The sequence below is a fragment of the Sciurus vulgaris genome, assembly GCF_902686455.1.
Source record: "Sciurus vulgaris genome assembly, contig: HiC_scaffold_441_arrow_ctg1, whole genome shotgun sequence".
Classification (NCBI taxonomy): domain Eukaryota; kingdom Metazoa; phylum Chordata; class Mammalia; order Rodentia; family Sciuridae; genus Sciurus; species Sciurus vulgaris.
The window spans coordinates 13719-36869 of NW_027632596.1; the positions used below are offsets into that span (position 1 = coordinate 13719).

The window sequence follows — 23151 nt, forward strand, 5'->3', positions numbered from 1 at the left end:
AATAATTATCTAGGAAAAATGGTTACTGGGATCCAAATTTTTAGTTATAGTATATTCACTTTAAGAAATAGTATAAAACACCATGATTAAGTTTTATATGTGTGCAATATGCATGTGATATTTCATATGCATACATGTTTAGAAAGAAAATATGTAGAACTTATGAGAAAATAAATATGATCAGAAGCACATGAAACACTCACTTACATATCCCATGTGTAGATGATAAAACTCATCATTACAAGGAAGATAATTTTCCCCCAAATTTACCGATAATATACCCAGTAAAGTTGCTATGTGCCTATATGAATGTATCACAGTAAATACTACTTCTATGTGTATCTATAAAGCAGTGATGTATAAAACTATAAATAAATGGAAGAGAGAAGATAGGAGGAGAGGGAAAGAGAAACTACTGGGTAATGAAGTGGAGCAAACTATATTCCATGCTTATATGATTATGTCAAAATGAACCCAAATGTTATGTATAACTATAGTGCAATAATAAAAAAATCAACATGCTTTACTTTTAATTAAATAAGAAATCATATACTTCTAAAATTCATCCACAAAATTATATACAATTTTAGCCACGAAATTTATCAATTATAAGAGCAAAAGGAGGACAAATGGGAGCGCCGAAAAGGAGGCCGCTAAGCACAGCGCTGGGACTCAGAGCAACCACTGGGGCTCCGGCGGCTGCCCAGGGGAGGAGTGGCGAGGAGAGCTGTGTGGACTCAGAACACCGAGGACTGCCCTGAGGAGGAGGAGGAGGAACGTGGCCGCTTGGGTTCGGAGTGACTGCACCAGAGCTACAGGTGGTTGCCAGAGGAGAAGCTCCGCGGCGAGCTGTTTGGAATCAGAACGACTGCTTCTGAACACCGGGGCCTGCCCTGAGGACGAAGAGGAGGAGGAGCGTGGCCGCTTGGATTCGGAGTGACTACACCAGAGCTACAGGCGGTTGCCAGAGGAGGGGCTGTGTGGCGAGCTGTTTGGACACAGACCACTTCTGAACACAGGGGCCAGCCCGGAGGAGTAGGAGGAGGAGGAGGAGGAGCGTGGCGGGTCGTTTGGACTCACAGTGACTGCATTGGCGCTCCAGGCGGCTGCTCAGAGGAGAAGGTGAGTGGTGAGTTGTTTGGACTTAAAGTGACTGCTCCTGAACACAGGGGAGCTGCCTGAGGGAGAAGCGTGGTGGGTCGCTTGGTCTTGAGTGGCCGCACCAGAGCTCTGGGCGGTTGCCCAGAGGACCCATGCAGTGGGTCACGTGGATTCAGAGCCACTCAGAGCGACCATTCCTGAACACCCGGGGGGTTATCTGGAGAAGGAGGAGAAACGGGGAGGGTCACTTTGACTTGGAGTGATTGATTGCGCAGGGCTACAGGTGGTTGATGGGAGGTGGAGGCACGCAGTGAGTTTCTTGGACTCCTAGTGACCACACCGGAATACTGGGTGGCTGTCTGGAGGAAGAGGCGTGTGGCGGGTCTCTGGGACTCAGAGCGATTGTACGGGGACCCAGGTGGCTGCTCAGAGGAGGGGCTGCATAGCCAGGCGATTAGGTGCAGAGCAGGGTCCCAGGATCTAGGAGGCTTCTTGGTGGAAGAGACGCACAGAGACAGGCTTAGGGCAGAGCGAAGGTTCCAGGCCTGCGGGCAGATTCTCTGAGGAGGGGCAGCCTAAGGAGATTCATCTGCGAAGGGTGAGGCTCCCAGGCCCAGGAGGTAGGGCCGGGCCCCTGGGAAATTTGCAGACGAAGGCAGCCCAGCCCAGGCGGTAGCTGTAAATTGAGGGGAACCTCTAGGAGGGAACTGAGCAGCGAGACCTCCCCACCGGGTGAGTCTTCCCTGCCGGGTGAGGTTTCCCCACAAGGACGGTAAAACCAGAGACTCAGGCCCAAACAGGCCTTGCCTCAGCCTGCAGCCTAGGTCCCCTTTGGATGACCATTGGTCAACAAGTGGAGGCACCTCTGCCCACTAGCAGGGATTATACCCCACCTGAAGGCCACCACTGCTAGAGAGGCAGCTTCCTTGTGGAGCACCGCATTATCAACTTCCTCCAAGACTTAAGCCTACTGAAGGCTAAGGGGGGATATATATAGAAACCTTCAGGGACATTGTAAGTCAATAGAGGAAATCTACAATATCTCAGTGGTCCACTGAAACCTGAACAATATGAGAAAACAGGGAAAGAAAGTGCTGCAAACAAATCTAGATGTTACATCAATAAAAACCAATAACAGCATGGCAGAAGAAATGACAGAAAAGGAGTTCAGAATGTACATAATTAAAATGATCAGAGAAGCAAATGATGAGATGAAAGAGCAAATGAAAGCATTGAATGATCGCACCAATCGACAATTAAAAGAGCAAATACAGGAAGCAAAAGATCATTTCAATAAAGAGTTAGAGATATTGGAAAAAAAAAAAAACAGAAATCCTTGACATGAAGGAAACAATAAACAAAATTAAGAACTCCATAGAAAGCATATCCAATAGGATAGAACACCTGGAAGACAGAACCTCAGACATTGAAGACAAAATATTTAACCTTGAAAACAAAGTTGAACAAACAGAGAAGATGGTAAGAAATCATGAACAGAATCTACAAGAACTATGGGATATGATGAAAAGGCCAAATTTAAGAATTATTGGGATTGAGGAAGGCCTAGAGAAACAAGCCAAAGGAATGAACAATCTATTCAATGAAATAATATCAGAAAATTTCCCAAATCTGAAGAATGAAATGGAAAATCAAGTTCAAGAGGCTTATAGGACTCCAAATACACAAAATTACAACACACCCACACCAAGGCACATTATAATGAAAATACTTAACATACAAAATAAAGACAGAATTTTAAAGGCTGTGAGAGAAAAGAACGAAATTACATTCAGGGGGAAACCAATACGGATATCAGCAGATTTTTCAATCCAGACCCTAAAAGCTAGAAGGGCCTGGAACAACATTTTTCAAGCCCTGAAAGAAAATGGATGCCAACCAAGAATCTTATACTCAGCAAAACTTACCTTCAAATTTGATGATGAAATAAAATCCTTCCATGATAAACAAAAGCTAAAAGAATTTACAAAAAGAAAGCCAGCATTACAGAACATTCTCAGCAAAATATTCCATGAGGAAGAGATGAAAATGGGAGGAATTATCCTAAAGGAATTGTCAAATAAAGGAGGAAACAAGTTGTGTCAAACAAAGAAATATATAAAATTTAAAAAATGAACCAAATGACCGGGAAACCAAATCATATCTCTATAATAACCCTGAATGTTACTGGCCTGAATACATCAATCAAAAACATAGACTGGCAGATTGGATTAAAAAGAAAGATCCAACAATATGTTCCCTGCAAGAGACTCACCTCATAGAAAAAGATACCTATAGAATAAAGGTGAAAGCATGGGGAAAAACATACCATGCACATGGACTCAGCAAAAAAGCTGGAGTATCCATCCTCATTTCAGACAATGTGGACTTCAAGCCAAAGTTAGTCAGAAGGGATAAAGAAGGTCATTTCATACTGCTTAAGGGAAGCATAAATCAGCAAGATATAACAATCATAAACATCTATGCCCCAGTGGCTCATCCATATACGTCAAACAAATCCTTCTCAATTTCAGAAACCAAATAGACCATAACACAATAATACTAGGTGATTTGAACATGCCTCTCTCACCACTGGACAGATCTTCCAGACAAAAATTGAACAAAGAAACCATAGATCTCAATAACACAATCAATAATTTAGACTTAACGGACATTTATAGAATATACCATCCAACCAAGAGCGAATACACTTTCTTCTCAGCAGCATATGGATCCTTCTCTAAAATAGACCATATATTATGCCACAAAGCTAATGTTAGCAAATACAAGAAGATAGAGACACTACCACGTATTCTATCAGATCATAATGGATTGAAGTTAGAAATAAATGAAAGAGTAAAACACAGAAACTTGTCCAACATCTGGAGATTAAACAATATGCTATTATATGATGAATGGATAACAGAAGATATTAGGAAGGAAATTAAAAAATTCTTAGAGGTAAATGAGAACAAAGAAACATCATATCAAAATCTCTGGGACACTATGAAAGCAGTACTTAGAGGGAAATTTATTTCATCGAGCGCATTTAATAAAAGAAGTAAAACTCAACAAATAAACGACCTAACACTACAGCTCAAAGCGCTAGAAAAAGAAGAACAGAACAGCACCAAAAGTAGTAGAAGACAGGAAATAGTTAAACTCAAAGCTGAAATCAATGAAATTGAAACAAAAGAAACAATACAAAAAATTGACAAAATAAATAGTTGGTTCTACGAAAAAATAAACAAAATTGATAAACCTTTAGCCACACTAACAAAGAGAAGACGAGAGAAAACCCAAATCACTAAAATTCGGAATGAACAAGGAAATATCACAACAGACAGGATTGAAATACAAAACATAATTAGAAGCTATTTTGAAAATCTATACTCCAACAAAATAGAAAATTTCAAAGACATCAACAGGTTTCTAGAGACATATGAATTGCCTAAACTGAAGGAGGAGGACATAAACAATTTAAATAGACCAATTTCAAGTACTGAAATAGAAGAAGTCATCAAAAGCCTACCGGGACAAGATGGGTTCTCAGCCGAGTTCTACAAATCCTTTAAAGAAGAGCTAATTCCAATACTTCTCAAAGTATTCCATAAAATAGAAGAGGAGGGAACCCTCCCAAACTCACTCTATGAAGCCAATATCACACTGATACCTAAACCAGACATAGACTCATCAAAAAAAGAAAATTTGAGACCAATATCCTTAATGAACATCGACGCAAAAATTCTCAACAAAATTTTAGCAAATCCCATACAAAAACATATTAAAAAGATAGTGCACCATGATCAAGTGGGTTTCATCCCAGGGATGCAAGGTTGGTTCAACATCAGGAAATCAATAAACGTAATTCACCATATTAATAGACTTAAAGTCAAGAATCACATGATTATTTCAATAGATGCAGAAAAAGCATTTGATAAAATACAGCACCCCTTCATTCTCAAAACGCTAGAAAAAATAGGGATAGTGGGAACATTCCTTAACATTGTAAAGGCCATTTATGCTAAGCCCATGGCTAATATCATTCTAAATGGTGAAAAACTGAAAGCATTCCCCCTAAAAACTGGAACAAGGCAGGGATGCCCTCTTTCACCACTTCTATTCAACATCGTTCTTGAGACTCTGGCCAGAGCAATAAGTAGACAAACCAAAGAAATTAAAGGGATACGAATTGGAAAAGAAGAACTGAAACTATCCCTGTTCGCTGATGACATGATTATATATTTAGAGGAACCTGGAAATTCCACCAGAAAACTCTTAGAACTCATAAGTGAATTCAGTAAATTAGCAGGTTACACGATCAATGCCCATAAATCCAACACATTTTTATACATAAGTGATGAATCTTCAGAAAGAGAAATTAGGAAAACTACCCATTCTCAATAGCCTCGAAAAAAATAAAATACTTGGGAATCAATCTCACAAAAGAGGTGAAAGACCTCTACAAGGAGAACTATACAACACTAAAGAAAGAAATTAAAGAACACCTTAGAATATGGAAAGATCTTCCATGTTCTTGGATAGGAAGAATTAATATTGTCAAAATGTCCATACTACCTAAAGTGCTATACAAATTCAATGCAATTTCAATTAAAATGCCAATGACGTACCTTACAGAAATAGAGCAAGCAATTATGAAATTCATCTGGAAGAATAAGAAACCCAGAATAGCTAAAGCAATCCTTAGCAGGAAGAGTGAAACAGGGGGTATTGCAATACCAGATCTTCAACTCTACTACAAAGCAATAGTAACAAAAACGGCATGGTATTGGTACCAAAATAGAAAGGTAGATCAATGGTACAGAATAGAGGACACGGACACAAACCCAAATAAATTCAATTTTCTCATACTAGACAAAGGGGCCAAAAATATGCAATGGAGAAAAGATAGCCTCTTCAACAAATGGTGCTGGGAGAATTGGAAATCCATATGCAACAGAATGAAACTAAACCCATATCTCTCACCATGCACGAAACTAAACTCAAAATGGATTAAGGACCTTGGAATCAGACCAGAGACCCTGCAGATTATAGAAGAAAAAGTAGGTCCAAATCTTCACCTTGTTGGTCTAGGATCAGACTTCCTTAACAGGACTCCCATAGCACAAGAAATAAAAGCTAGAATCAACCACTGGGATAGATTCAAACTAAAAAGCTTTCTCTCAGCAAAGGAAACTATCAGCAATGCGAAGAAAGAGCCTACAGAGTGGGAGAATATCTTTGCCAATCATACTTCAAATAGAGCACTAATCTCCAGAATGTATAAAGAACTCAAAAAACTCTACTCCAAGAATTCAAATAATCCAATCAACAAATGGGCTAAGGAAATGAATAGACACTTCGCAGAAGATCTACAAGCAGTCAACAAACATATGAAAAAATGTACAACATCTCTAGTAATAAGAGAAATGCAAATCAAAACCACCCTAAGATTCCATCTCACCCCAATTAGAATGGCGATTATCAAGAATACGAGCAACAACAGGTGTTGGCAAGGATGTGGGGAAAAAGGTACACTCATACATTGCTGGTGGGGCTGAAAATTAGTGCAGCCACTCTGGAAAGCAGTGTGGAGATTCCTTAGAAAACTTGGAATGGACCCTCCATTTGACCCAGCTATCCCACTCCTTGGCCTATACCCAAAGGACTTAAAATCAGCATACTACAGAGATACAGCCACATCAATGTTCATAGCTGCTCAATTCACAATAGCCAGACTGTGGAACCAACCTAGATGCCCTTCAATTGATGAGTGGATAAAGAAAATGTGGTATATATATACAATGGAATATTACTCAGCCATAAAGAATGATAAAATTATGGCATTTGCAGGCAAATGGATGAAATTGGAGAATATCATGCTAAGTGAGATAAGCCCATCTCAAAAATCCAAAGGACGAATGATATCGCTAATAAGTGGAGGATGACACATAATGGGGGGGAGGGAAGGGTTAGTGTTAGGGTTAGATTTAGGGTTAGGGAGGGGGGCAAGTATGGAGGAAGGAATTACTGTATAGAGGGTAAAGAGGGGTGGGAGGGGTGGGAGGAAGGGAAAAAAATAACAGAATGAATCAAACAACATTACTCTATGTAAATTTATGATTACACAAATGGAATGCCTTTACACCATGTACAAACAGAGAAACAACATGTATCCCATTTTTTTACAATAAAAAAAGAAGAGCAAAAGGAGTACTTCTCATTACCTGATATTCATGTACCTTGTGAAACTACACTATTACAATAATAAACAAGGAATCATAATATAAACTAAATCCACATATGAATCCATATGTATGTAAAAATCATATACTTAATTGCAATAGAAAAGTCTAGACAAATCAAACCATACCAAAACAATCTCAGCAAATAAGCTAGACCCTGTTTGAAATAAAAAAATAAAAATTACTAGAGCTATATTTCAGTACTAAAGTATTCTGAGGATCAACTTCCAGCAACATACAAAAAAAAAAAAAAAGAAAGAAAGAAAAAGAAAAAGAAAAAAGAAAGGAAAAAAAAATTTGCCGGAGGAAACGTGGTCCTTACAGACCACAGCTGCTCTCCTGCAGGAAAATGGCATGTGGAGATTTGATTACAATACTGGGCCCCCCTGTCAATCACCAACATCTGAGAAAATGCTGGGCCACTGACACACAAATGTGTGATAGTATTTGAGAATGTCCTGTAAGGATAAGGAAGGCAGTGAGGGGTCTCTGCCACTGACATGTTCTCCATCTGGATGGCCAGTAAGACAAAAGGTGCACTGCCCCCAAAGGAGGGCTCAGGCCTGCAGACTCCAGAGACTGCAGAGAGTCCTGGTTTGCAGGTCTGGTTTCTGCCACAGCCAGTACTGCTATTCCAACAGCCTCCCTCCCCATGCTTGTCATGCCACTGCCCACTCACCATTTCTGGGTGTTCAGGAGCCAGTCCTTCTCCATAGGTACCTCCAGCCCCTGCACAGCAGAGCAACCTGAGGATCCTAAGCAGGAGAGTGAAGCCTAGAGCTGAATGGCCGATATGGTGGACTCAGGAGAAATGGAGAAGGCAGCAGAAGCCCACCCCCAATTCCCTGTCAGCATACAGGATTGGACAGTTCTAACTGCTCCTGATTGGGCAGGCCTTCTGACCAAGCCTCTGGGGTATGAGACCAGGGAGCCTTTCCTGTGAGTGATGGTGAATAATAGCCAATGCACATGAATAAGAACAGAATGATAGGTTCTTCGTTGCAGTTTTTTTCTTGAAATCTGGGAATTGCATCCCACAGCCTCAGGCTGCTATTTTAAGACAATATTTTCTTCCAGAAGTGGGATCTAGTCAAACCAGCAGAATATTTGAATTTAACCTGGTTCATGTTTCCATTTCAGTTTATGGATTATATACACCAGTATATTATTCAGGAATGAAAATAATATAATGGTAATTTATATAATATGTTATTTAACTATTCTGCTCTTTGTTCTTGTAGGAGACAGACTAAACTTTAAATGGAACAACACCTTAAGGCAACACTATCCACTGAAAACAACACCTAAGGTGCAAGGGTAATTTAAGTATTTCTAATACTCATATTGACAGCATAAAAAAGAAAGAGTTGGAATTGATATAAATAGCATAATGCAGCCTTTTGAGAATATTACCTTCATGTGATTTATAAAATACTACCAATGAAGAACATGTACTTTTGGAACTATACCCTCAAGTTTGACTACTCCAGCATACTTCATTTTACTGTAGTCACATGCCAGGTTTGAGGGATATGGGTCCCCTGATGTCAGGGACTTAAAGGGCCTGGTCTCTCACTTTAAATGCTAGTGTTGAGGGATAGAGTTCCCTAAAAATATTGCTCCTCAGGCCCAAAATTATAAGAAACAATAACCTAAGTGGGAGCAGGAAGTTCCAACCAAGAAGTGTCCAAAAGTAGATCATTCTTTCTCATTTCAATCTGACCACAGGATTTTCACATTTCAGACATCATACAGCAGAAAAATGAAGACGCCTAGGGGTTAGGGACCCTTAGCCTGCAATCTTCCACAGTCCTGATCCTGTTTTCTAAATACATGAAATGTAAATTTATATTACAATTTGAGGTTAGACCTATTGGCCAAGATTTAATATATGTTTTCTCCTGTTAATGTATTCCCACAATTAATAAGTATGTGCACTGGTACTCAAGATAAGCTGTACCTGATTCCAAAACCATAATATTTACACCGATCACAAAACTCTTGCAATATTTCTTATTCTCATCAGACTTTGAAATTGACAATAATTCAAAAAAGCAGGATATGTGATATATGTATATAAAATCCACTCCTGTGTATTACATAGCACAACAGAAAGAGAACATTCTCATATAACTGTATCATCTTGGGGTTCCCATTCTAGAGTCCAGGGTATCCTGATACAGTTTACCTCAAGGGCAAACACCAGCTAAAATTTATCTCAACATACCTTTACATATCAAAATATAGGTTGATGTTAAATGTGTGGAAAGTTAAATCAAGGTTTAATTATAAAACAGGCTGGTATAGAGGAATATAAAGGACCGCCAAGCCCTATGTTTCCAATACAAAGTGGGACATGCACTGTAGAATCATGCAGCAGAATTTTTATTGAGGGCATAGAGCAAATGTAGGTCAAGTAGGAACATACAATTATTGGAAGTACCATAAAATATCAAAGAAATTGAATCTGGATTTCAGACAAACAAGAGTTGGCATATTGTGTCTGGGCATGTGGATGATATGAGGACCCTGAAGAAAAGGTTATAAGATTTTGAAAAAAAAAAAAAGTGGCGATATGTCAGAAAATGTTTAAGCATTATCTTCACAGTAACTTCAAGGTGTTTTGACAGTTGTGGGAGCAACTAATATTAATTATTCCATGAACCCTTGATCCAAATGAATCCTCTAAAATCATCCAATTGTAGAGATAAGAAAACACAGGTTTCTAGATATCAAATGGTTTCTCAGCATCATATGTCAGATTAACAACTGCCCAGGACATAACTGTATGAAATTCCTTCTAAGATTCTTCAAGTCTGGTTTACTCCTGTTATAGGAAACATTTATCTAGAAAAATAATATTCCTTCTCCATTTTAAAGAAAGAGCCTAGCACAAACATCCCAGGAGGTCCGTTTGAATTGAGACACTATTGTTTGCCCTTTTTTCATGTTAAGGAAAGTCTTCAGTAAGAGGTCAACCCAAGTTCTACATTAGGGCAAATGATGTCCCCAAAAAAGAAAGAAAATCAAGCTCAGGAGGAAGGAAGAACTGAAAGCCCTATAGACCACATGTCATGCATGAAAACAATACATGGCATTGTGAATCTGATGATCATCTCATTTCACAATCCACTACACAATCTGGGAAGGTGCTGGAATGCTGCCACATATGTGCTCAGATAGGACTTCAAGTAGGGTCTGCAGATATTCTGCAGGGATAAGACAGGACTTCCAGAGTCTACTGCTGACATATGCCCCATTTGACTGTCCAGAGGGGATTCAGGGCTGACCTTCTCCAGAAGAGGACCCAGGACTGCGGACACTAGAGACTACCACAGAGATTCCAGTCTGAAATTGCCAGTTCTCACCATAATCAGTGCAGCCAGTTTTAAGCAGCCTTACCTCTCAGTTTCAAGATGCCACAGCACACTCACGTATTACTGGTTTTTGAGGGGACCAGTTTTCTTTCTATAAGATCTTCCAGCGTCTGCATGGTAAAGCAAACCTGGTCCCCTGAATATAAAAGAGGGAGCCTAGAGATGGATATCAACACTAGCAGGCTCCAGAGACAAAAGCCACACCAGAGTGTCAAAGCCTGCTCCTCTTTACTGCCTGTGTGCTGGATTAGACAATGCTTACTTAAGGGCTCCTGAGTGGACAGGGCTTATGTTTTAACATTATCAGACTCATTTTTGTGAGTTTTCTAAGAGGTGGTGACATCAAATGCATAAATGAATGAAGTCACAATGGCAAGTTCTTGCTGTAGCTTTGTTCTTTTCAGGTGCTGAGAATTGAAATCCAGAACCTCAGGCTGCAGTTAATTTAAGGCAAGATTTTCTTGGAGAAGTGGGGTCCATTCTAGCCAGGAAGACATTTGCATTTAACCTTACATATAAGGCCTTTCAATTTGTGGATTATATGTGTCTATATGTTATTCATGGTTGGAAATAGTAAAGTGACAATCCTATAAAATTTCATTTAACATCCCTGCTCTCTTTTGTGAGAAAACCGATTGAACATTAAACTGGGAAGGAATCCCCTAAGACAGTAATATTTAATGAATATAATATAAGAGTTTCAAGGGTAATTAAAATTTTCTAGTATTCACATAAAAATAAGTAGTAGAAATTGAGTTTAATGACATAACACAACATATCCATAATGTGAATATTACCATTATGTGACCAACAAAATATTATCAGTTTAGTATATGTATTTTTGGAACAGCACACTCTGAAAACTATGTCAAGCCTCCAGAATATCTCAGTTCACAGAAACATTTTCAAAATTTGATAACTATGATTCCCCTGATCTCAGGAAGATGAAGGTCCTGACCAATCTTTTGTAAGTTATAAGTGAAGGATTCAGTACTTTGCAGTAGTTGTGGCTCATGTGTTCAGATACAAAGCTTGGAGTCTATTATTTAAATGCATTAAAGGCAAACTTTTTTGCAATTTGGCCTTAGACCTAATGTCCAGTCTATGACTTTTTTTCTTCCTATGATGAAAGCCCCTCAATAAGCAAGTGGGTTTGGAATCAAGATGAATTGTGTTGGCAGGCATTGTGGCACACACCTGTAATCTCAGTAGCTTGGGAAGCTGAGGTAGGAGGATTGCAATTTCAAAGGCAGCCTCAGAAACTCAGCAAGACCTTGTTACTAAATAAAACATAAAAAGAGTTGGGGATGTGACTCAATGGTTAAGGGCCCCTGGGTGTTCAATCCCCAGTACACACACACACACACACACACACACACACACACACACACAAAGATTCTAATTTGAAATCCCAAATACAAATACCTCCAATATACCACATAACTCAAACAACCTTTCTTATTAATTTAGGACTTGGTTAGTGACACTTGTTCAAAAAAGGATTGTGTGTGTGTGTGTGTGTGTGTGTGTGTACATACTATATTATATATATACATATATATCATTTATAATTTATTTACATATATATATTGTTTGCTGTCTACTCTCTGGAATAGAATAGACCATGAGCAGCATTGGGTGGGAAAATGTTCACTTCTGGAAACTTTCTTGGTAAAACTTCCTGCTCTCAGGGCAGTATCTCTCCTGTTTTTTTGAACCTGAAAATAAAAGAAATATTGGTAAGGAATTGTATTCCTCACTTAAAAGAAATTCAGACAAGAGATTTCTCTGCACCTATGTCATATATATATATATATATATATATATATATATATATATATATGTATGCCTATATTTTTGTATATGTATATATATGAAATATATATATATATATATATATATATATATATGCACATTTCATATACCTGATTGGTTATGGGACTCCCTTTCCAGGACCTAGGGAAGTCCTGATTCAGATTATAACAAGGACAGGCACTAGCTAGAAATAATCTGAACCCTTCTTTACCAGTTAGCAAATAATAAAGATTTCTAAGTCTTTTCTATACATAGATTAACATGAGCGATAGAGGCATGGAGCAGAGAACTCTTACTAGGGACACAGAAAAAAAGACAAGGAGAAACAAAATCAGTTGAACTGCCAGGTTCCAATTGCCAAAGAATTGGAACCTGGAATTGAGACAAGGAAGATTCAACCCTTAATATTTGGTAATGTGGATGACAAGGGTGGCTAAAAACATGTATTAGTGGCTTACATAAGAGCATTATCCATCTGTGTCCTCTAAAATTATTCTCTTTTTAGAGATGAGACAGCTCAGGTTTCTGGACATTAAATGGCAACTCAGCAGCACCCAAAAACTACCCTGAGACAGAACTGCATGAAATCCCTTCAAAGTTCCTCAAAGGCTTGTTTGCTTCTGACATAGGGGATGTCAATCTGGAGAAATATTATTTTTTCTTCATTTTGAAGAGAGTGCCTAGAGAAGACATCCCAGGAGTAAAACAAATATTTTCTTTCTTTCATGTTAAGGAATTCTTCAGAAACATCTATCAACCCAGATAACTTATGAGGGTAAATGCTTGGAGATTACATAATGCAAAAAAAGCACAACACAGGCAGAGGGTCTGAGTATGACTCAGGAAATGAAGAAATCTATAAGGCTTATAAGAAATTTAAAAGAAAAATTGTGTAACTATTTCTAAAAAATAAAAGTCCTTTTGTTGATATTGTCATAATATATCATTCAGTAAACAACCCTTTATTCATATTTCCAGGATTTTCCAGTTCTTATCCTATATGATTTTGTATTAAACTCCAAAATCCAGATAATAAAATGCATAATTCACTGTCAAAAAATTCAAAAAAAAAAAAAAAGAAAAAAAAAAAACTGCCAGGAAGAAGAGTGAATGTTTCACTGAATGTGTCATCCAACAATTTACTTACAAATAATTTTAAGAAAATATATTCGTTTTCCTGCAGCCATAGGGAAGACAGATTTTTCTTATTTTTTTTCTGTTAGAATTTCCAAAGATACACCCTAGAATTCCATTTGAAATAAACAGAAAAGAAACCTGCATTATATGCTCAGAAGAAGAAAAAAGGCAATATTGGGAACATGAGGTGGAAAGAGGTTTACATTGCCTATGTAAGAGGTTCTCAGGGCCTGAACTGTGATACTGTGGTTAGGACACTAACCATACTTGGCTCAATCACTATGATAACCTAGCCCCCTTCCATCCTTAGCCACATTTCTTGCCTCTTACTTTTTCTGCCAATGAATTTCCAGCCCATTGTTTATAATCTCTGCACATGTTGTAAGCCCATTGGGTCCAACAACTGTCAGAGATATTCTGCCCATTGACTGCTTGATGATATAATCCTGCCCATGTTACAATAAAGTTGATCAAGTTCTCTGAAACTGATCTCCGGAGGTCTTTTTTCAACTTCATTTCCACACCCTCCTCAACTATTTGGTGGGTTTCAGCTGGACCAAGAGACCCCATGAGGCAAATAATTTTTTAAATAATTAATACCCTTTTTTTCTTGAAATCAAACTCTATCTGCCTTTTTGGATTCATTTTCATATCTTTGATGCCAGAAACTACAAAGAAATGCAAACAAGAGCCTTGAACTGCCAATTAATACAGGGGATATCTGTAAGTGTTCAATAATCATAAAAAATTCAACATCTTTAGAAATTAGAGAAATATAAAATAAAATTCCATCAGAACTAAATCAAATAGTATTGATAAAGATATAAAACAAGTGAATACTCATAAACTGGAGAAGAGTTTAAGTTATCTAATTGTGGAAAGTTTTGCTATTGAAGATATATCATACTCCCCATCACAGAGACTCACTGAAATGACAGCATATGTGACCATGATAATGTAAGGACACAGCAGTATTTATCCAAATGCTTGTAACCAAGGGAAATGGTACAAGAGAATGTACATCTTGGAAGAGATAAATAATAACTTCAGAGAAAAATGGGCACTAAGGGCCAGTCACATTTTGGTCACAGTATATCCAGTTTTTAAAATAGTATAAAACACCTTGTTTAATTTTATGAGGTGTAATATGCACTGGTATTTCACATGTATACATGTTCAGAAAGAAGGTACATAGATTTTATAAAACAATGAAAATCATCAGATGCTCATTAAAGACTCAATTACACATCCCATGTGTAGATGATGAAACTCATCATTACAAAAATGAAAAATTTCCCCAGAATTAAAATATAATATATTCCCACCAAATTTGCTATGTACCTATATGAATGAATCACAGTGAATTCTACCTTTATGTGTATCTATGAAGCAGTAATTTAAAAAATCTATAAATAAATGGAAGAGGGGGAAGGGATGAGGAGAAGGAAAGGGGAACTACTGGGTACTTAAGTGAAGAAAATTATATTCTGTGCTTGTATGATTATGTCAAAATGAATCCAAATTTTATGTATAACTATAATGCAATAATAAAAAATTAACATGCTTTTCTTTTAATAAAATAAGAAACCAAAGTATAAAGTTCTAAAATTCATCCACAAAGTTATGCATAACATTAGCCAAGAAATTTCACAATTGCAAGAGCAAAAGAAATACTTATCATACCTGACATTCATATATATTATGAAACTATACTATTACAATAAGGAATCACAATATAAACAAAATTCATATATAAATTCACATGTATGTAAAAATTATATACTTATATTGCAATATTAAAGTCCAGATAAATCAAACCATAAAAAGGCAATTTAGCAATTTAGCTAGATTCTGTATCAAAATAAAAATTAAAAGTACTAGGGATATAGCTCAGTGTTAAATCTTCCCTCGGTTCAACTTCCAGTAAGAAAAAGAAAGAAAAAAGGAAGTGAAGAAAAAGAAAGTAAAAATGAACAATAAGTTAGCTCAGGAGGAAGCAAGGTTCCTGTAGACCACAGCTCTTCTCCTGCAGGAAAATTATATGGGGATTTGATTATGATAATGATCCCACCAGTCAATCACCAGCATCTGGGAAGACCCGGCTGCAGGCACATACCTGCCAGATAGTATTTGAGGCAGGGCCTGAGGATGCCCTGTGAAGATAAGAATGGTGGCAAAGAATATCTTTCACTGACCTGCTGTCCACTTGAATGGCCAGTAGGACTGAGGGGTACTGCCCCAGAGGAGGGCTCAGGTCTGTAGCCTCCAGACACTGCCCAGAGTCCCCATCTGCTAGCTCCTGTTCCTGCCACAGCCAGTCCCACGGTTCCAACAGTCTCCCTCCCCCAGTCTCCCTCCCTAGGTTCCTGATGCCACTGCACACTCACCATTTCCTGGTGCCTAGGACACAGGCTTTTCCCTAGGGATCTTCAGCACCTGCACAGTAAAGTAAACCGAGAATCCAAGGGATGAGGGTGAAGCCTGTAGCCAAATGGCAAAAATGGTGGACTCAAAAGAAAAAGACCCCAGGCCAGATTGTGGAAACCAGCCCCTCCTCCCTGCTCTCACTAACTGCTCCTGATTGGACAGGGCTTCAGACCGCACCCCCTGAGTCTGAGTCAGTGAGTCTTTTTTTTTTTTTTTTGAGTGACAGGAAGTATTATCCAATCCAGGCATTAATAAAGCAAGAATGACAGGTTTGTTGGTTGCACCTTTTTTTTTTTTTTTTCTTTTGAAGTCAGGAAATTGCACCTCGGAGCCTCAGGCTCCTTCTGTTTTAAGGCAAGATTTTCTTCCCGAAGTGGGATCTAGCTCAGTCAGCAGAACATTTGCTTTTAACATTGCACATAAGGTCATTTCATTTTATGGGTTATATCCTGCTTATCAATCATGAATGAAATTAATATAATGAAAATTACTATAAAATTCCATTTGACTTTTCTGCTTTCTGTTCTTGTTTAGGAGACACACTGAACTTTGAACTGGGAAGTAACCCCCTAAAGCAACAATGTCCAATGCAAACAACACGGAAGGCACAAGGATAATTAAAATATTTCTAGTATTCACATTAATAACATAAAAAGAAACAGTTAAAATTAATATAAATAATATAACCTGGCACATCCAGAATATTATCTGTGACTAATAAAATACTGCTAATAAAGTATTTGTGTTTTGGGAACTACACCCTCAAGTTTGACTCTATCATAACTCAGTTCACAGAAGCTATATTCCAGATTTGAGAGCTATGAGTTCCCTGATGTCAGGGACTTAAAGGGCCTGTTCTCTTTGTATGCTAGAGTTGATGGATACAGTCTTCTACTAATATTTCTCCTCAGACTCCATAAGTAGGAGAGACAGTGTCCTGAGTGGGAACAGGAAACTCCAACCAGGAAGTGTCCAAAAGTTGATCATTATTTCCCACTTCACACTGGTCATAGGTTCTTTCCCAGATATCACACAGCATAAAAATGAAGGTGGGGGAGCCCAGGAGATTAAAATCACATAGCCTGCAATCTTCCACAGCCTTGACTCTATTGTTTAAATACATTAAATGCAAACTTATTTGGCAATTTGGACTTAGACCTGAAGGCCAGGCGTAATATCTGTTTCTTCTGGTGGACAAACTTCCACAACTTATAAGCAGGTGGGCTGGGACTCATGATGAACTGTGTCTGACTCCAAAGCCAAAATACCTCCATTATATCACAAGGCTTTTTCAATGTCTTATTATCATCAAAAAAGCAGGGTTTTCCTGGTTATGCTCCAGGCATCCCTTTTAGCATCTCATGATCTTTTTTAGAAATATCTCTTATGTATCTTATTTTAGAAATATCTCTTTTATAATACTTTTTAGCATATTGCTTTTGGTCTGTAATACCTGCTGATTGCATGAGAGATCCAATATATTTATTAATTTGACATTGGTTTAAGATATTTTGGTAGATTTTAAAATGTATGAAATAGAAAAGGATAAATATGATCATATCCAATTGTGTTATGTGTACAGTGAACCCAGTTTTGATTTTTAATAATGAAATGTTTTAATTTAATTGCAAAATGTATACATTTTTCTTATGACATGTGTAAAATGTATGGATAAACTTGTGACAAATAAGGTATCTGTTAGGGTGTGTGTGTGTGTGTGTGTGTGTGTGTGCAGGTGAAGTGCTCGATGGCTCATTGTGCATGCTTGGGATAGAGGAGGAAATACTACTTTCTCAATAGGGGGTTACTACTTACAAGGAATCTTGCCTGATATTCAAGAAAAGGCATCTGCCTTCACATCAACAACTGGACTTGGACTGGAAAACTTTTGGTAGCCTGGCCAAACTCATTGACAGAGAGACTGTAGCACAAGAATCAGGCCCAAATTATTATTTCCCTTGTCCCCAAGTTTTAATATGCCATGTGTCTTCCTCTCCCCCTTCTTTTTTTTTTTCTCTTTTTCCCTTCCTCACGTACTATAAAACAATCACTGTGCCTTTCTGATTAGCATTGGTGATCTATACCAGGGTTCCTGAACTTCAGCATGATTAATGTGAGAGACCAGATGCTTCTTTGTGTTGAGGGACTTCCCTGTTTATGATGATGTGTTTAGTAACATCCATGGTCCCTGCCTAATAGATAACCTAGCACTGACACCTGCAATTTTTGATAGTTAAAAATGTCCATAGAAAGACCCAATGTCCCCTTGATGTGACCACTGCCCTGACTGACAACTGAGGCAGACAGCTAGGTTCACACCTGCAGTGGAGTTTGCACAGATGTCTCTGTGACTACATGAGGTCTGCTCAGGAGTCTGCTACTGCTCACAGAGTCTGGATTAGCAGGCCTTGCAGTGGGTTTTAGTATACATCTGTTGTGAGAGAGTTATTGACCAAAGGCTACCAAATAAAACCCTGGTCAAGAGAGGCTCCATCTTAATATCATGGTGGATTATCATGGAGACCTTTCAGTGACAGCAAAAACCAGAAGTCAGCAGAGGTATCTGAGAATAATTTAAAGAGTAAAATGGTCTTCCCTGTTATTCCCTTTCAGCCTGTCCTTCACCTTGAAATAACTCCACGGTGAGAGAATGAGCCTATTGGTGTCAGGCCTGCATCCTACAGTTTTTTCTTTGTACATAAAATTCCAAGTCTTCCTGTGTCACTGTAGCCCCTAAATAGGAGGCAAAAAGTGTAAATGGCTTTATTTGTGACTGAAGAAGGAGTGAGCCTCAGCTTTTGTCAAATTTACCCCAACATTTGTTAAAGGCATATGTTTCTGCTTCCCAAAACATCTCACAGAATGGTACCATCTGATTCTGGAATCCAGTACAGAAGTTACTCTCAAAACCCCTGCTTGTCCATTCCCCTGTTGAGCTGAGGTTCTTTCTCTGTTCCTCAGTACAGTATTGATAGGTAAATTAATAAAACTGTTATGATTCAGATATGAAGTATCTCCCAAAAGCTCATGTGAGAGAATATGCAAGAGGTGAAATGATTGGGATATGAGAATCTTACCCTAATGAGTTAATCCTCTTGAACAAAATAACTGGGTTTTGTTTACAAACTCTTCTTTCCTATTCTCTCATAATGTAGGGGGCATTCAAAAATGTGGGATAGGGAGTTCTACCAGCAATCTCTCTGTGAGTGCATATAGACATTTCATTCTTTGCTTTCAGACTGAGGTTTTGTGTCTCCCTTTCCTCCATAGCAATTCTCAAGGAGCTAACTGCTTCTCTGGTGTTCTCTCACTGCTCCCTGCAGATAAGCTTTATAGCACTAATTATACTGTTCTGTAGATGTCATTCTCAGTTTGCTTATATACTGTGCAAGGCTGTGGCTTCCGAGGGAGGATAGAATAAGTCATTCTTCTATATGAGTTCATTGCTGAGTGAAATATATAAGTGCTGTCTGTTTAGCTAAATATTTCCCAAGGATAAGATCAAAAATGTTAGATTGGGACCACAGTGCTGGACAGTAGAATACTGAGTTTCAGATATTATCAGATTCAGTTGTAGCAAAAGTATAAAATGTTCAAGTATTCCACATAAATAAGAAGAGGGAGAAAAATAATGACAGAAACAGAAAAACCTGCTTTTAATCTAGTCTACAAGGAAGTAACTTTGATAGTTTCCATTATATTAATTTTTACATAAAATACTTTTACTTTAGACATGCAATAAATCTATTTCAGGATCTGCTAATTTACAGCAAGCAACTGTATACAGATAACAAAAATAACAACTTGCTATTAATCAGCATATAGCATTCAAAGCAAACAGGCATGAAAAAATGCATATTTGTGCAGCATTGAAACCATATGAACAATATACTGCAGGGCAGGGGGAGGGATGGAGGGAAAAACTGTATATGAAACATTAGAGTTCCCCAATGCTTTAAATGTAGTGCACTACAGCAAGAATGATAAGAATAGAAATAACAGATCTATATACCTACCTAATAAAAATTTGCTGCTAGGTCTTTCAGTGGTAAACCAGTTGAGTATCTTCTGTAATTATTGTGTAATGACAACTTACTGAACTCAGCCTTAAAACTCCCTAGATATAAATAATGAATAATCTGGTACTTTTCCTTTTATAATAAATTATGCTTACAAGTTTTATTATAAGCATATACAGTACTGATCAATGTTAAAAATTTTTGTATTTAGAAACATAAAACTATAGTTAATAAAATATTAAATATTTATATAAACACAACCTATTAGGAAACCTTTAGCTAGGAAAATACAAACATTTAAGGAATCTCAATTTGGGATATTCTCTCTTGGGGCCTGATGGCTTCTGCACACTATATAGCCCACTGGGTGCAAGTTGGGTGGGACAGTGCCGGGGTGACTCATTGTTCCCCAGCATAGCTGGTACAGGGCTTGGGCTGTCTGCACCAGGAAACTCTGGACCTTGGAGCATGTCTTCAACCACCCATAGGAAACAATTATTACAGCTGCAATGCACAAATATCAAAACCCTATGAACTTCAATGTAGTTGGAGTTGATATGCTGGACAGACATATAGATCCCTCTGGAAAGCTGTGCAGCCACAGACTTCTCATCATACAGTTGGTAATTCCTTCCTTCCCTGAAGTCTCTTATTGGTGCAGCAAGAATCAAAACAACTGCAAGAATATTCTGTAATTGATCCTGTAGAGAAAACAATGGAACTTAAAACTACTAATATTCCCTTACAAATATTTCAGGGGATGAGAGACTTACATAAAAATTACATCCTTAATATGCAGAAAAGACAGTTCTGATTCAGGAAGCCATCATCTCTGTGAAGGGAGTCAGCCTTAGTTACCTGGAAGGGTTGATGACAAGCATGATATCTTCCAATGCTTGTAAAGTCTAAGAAGCAATGGAATGGGTAATATATAAATTAAATGCTGAGATCAAAGAGTTGACAGCTTTGGCAAGAAGAAGCATAAGAATAATGATGGTGGTGGCAGCATTTGTAGAGAAAAGAAAAAGTCAAGATATATCAGGTCCCTAGGTTTTTCCAAGCAGACAATGTATTTTATTGTCATTAAAAACTAAAACAATATTTTAGGTAGAATTTTAAAAATAATCTGGAGTAAGACTATATGACTTTATATCCAAACAAAGATACAAGACTTCTAAAATTCAAGGAATCATCTGTGGTTAGTAAGCTTGAAATGACTAATTTTTAAAATTCTAGTATTTATGTAAAAATTTAACAATTTTTTTAAATAGTACTTGGGAAAATTGGTATTGACATTGACTCTCCTTAAAATATAATTTTAACACTTTTCAGATTTTGTAACTGTACCTGACTCTGGACCAACCTCAGAATCAAACAAGATCACTTTGGTAATACAGAATAGAATGGATGCATGAGGGAACTCACTATAAAAGGAGAAATCATATAGTTTTAAAATACATTAAACTATATAAAATAATCTTCTATCCTAGAAACCATTGTTTTGATATGGTACTTACTGATAATTTTGGAGTTAAAATTATTACTAAGTCTAAAATATGACTCCAACATAAATAATATGTTATTGTATTAAAGAGTACTGAATTGCTTTGCCAACGTTTTGTAACTTAACAAAGGTGTTACTTTCCTTGAATTTGATTTAGCATGTAGTACTCTGGGCTGGTTATGTTACAAAAAAAAAAATTCACTACGTAAGTTCTGCAGCACTCTTGGAACACTGAAACAGAACAGCTTTTCAGCTCTTTTAGCATTTCACATTTGCCTAACTTATAAATGGCCATTATCAAAATAGTGGTTTTGAAATTGCTAAGGCATGATATGTCAGGTTATTTGAATATAAATACTTATTGAGGTAATTGTGACTACAAAACATCTTTTTTTACATGGAGAGCCTTACATCATTTAAAATTGCTCAGATAATGTCTTCATGTGAACCATAAATCTTGAGTACTTGAAGTTTTACATTATAGGGTTCCATTGTGAAGTTGTGAGGGCATTTTGGGAGAAAAAATGAATACTGGAGGATGGGGAATGGCCCAAATTAACCACTGAGTGAAGTTCACTGCAGGGTTTTTTTTTTTTTTTTTGATTCATTATAAACAAATGGGGTAAAATTCCTCTGGTTGTACATGAAGTAGACTCATACCATTTGCGTAATCATATATGTACATAGGGTACTGATGTTTTTCTCAATCTGTCCACTGCAGGTTTTAATTATGAGATATCCTTATTTATTTTTCCAGAGTGGTTGTGATGTAAAAAACAATCCAAAAAATGTATTTTATTTAAAAATATAGGGCTGGGGATATAGCTCAGTTTGTAGAGTACTTGCCTGTGAAGCACAAGGCCCTGGGTTCAGTCCCTAGCATGGCAAAAAAAAAAAAAGAAAAAAAAAAAAAAAGAAAAAAAATACACATACACACATACATACATATAAACATTTAGGTATTGAAATAGTCTTAGAATTTTTGTATTATACAAATAAGATCAGTATTGATATATGGAAAGGAATATCACTGAGCAATATATAGTGCAGAAGAGACATTTCTGACACAGATTTCTGATAGTTCTTAAAGATATTGATCAATATCATTATTCAGCACAAATGTGATTCAATAATTGTGGCTCTACAAAATTTCTTAACTGAATGTTTCAATCTTAAATATTGTATACTGGTACATATAAATTTTACTTTCTTTTATTATCTCCACATACCCTTTTATGTAATACATTAGAACATTCTAACTCAGTCTGCAAGATAATCCCACTATAGTTTTGCTTTTCTTTTTTATTCCCTTCATCAGTTGAGGACTGAAGCACATGAAATATTATGGAATAGCTTATTTTAACAGAGTACTTCAGTCAGTCTCTTTGGTAAACAATAATGAATGCTATATTTTCACTTATAAAATAATTATAGATGCTTCATTAATTGTAACATGCATGTGTTAAAGATGAACTATTATTCAAAACATTCACATCATACTCTGGCAAAAGAATTTAAATCATTTGTGA

General features: G+C 37.3%; 1 protein-coding gene and 1 pseudogene across 2 annotated transcripts in view; one reads left to right on the forward strand and one right to left on the reverse strand.

Moving 5' to 3' along the window:
• Positions 1-23151, reverse strand: part of LOC306652674 (uncharacterized protein) — a gene marked incomplete at its 3' end in the record, with an annotated part of 67699 nt that overhangs the window by 13706 nt on the left and 30842 nt on the right. The window lies entirely within an intron of this gene.
• On the forward strand, positions 8137-21168 carry LOC306652672 (PRELI domain containing protein 3B-like; annotated as a pseudogene). The gene is made up of 2 exons: positions 8137-8282; positions 20567-21168. The product of its transcript is annotated as a PRELI domain containing protein 3B-like (transcript).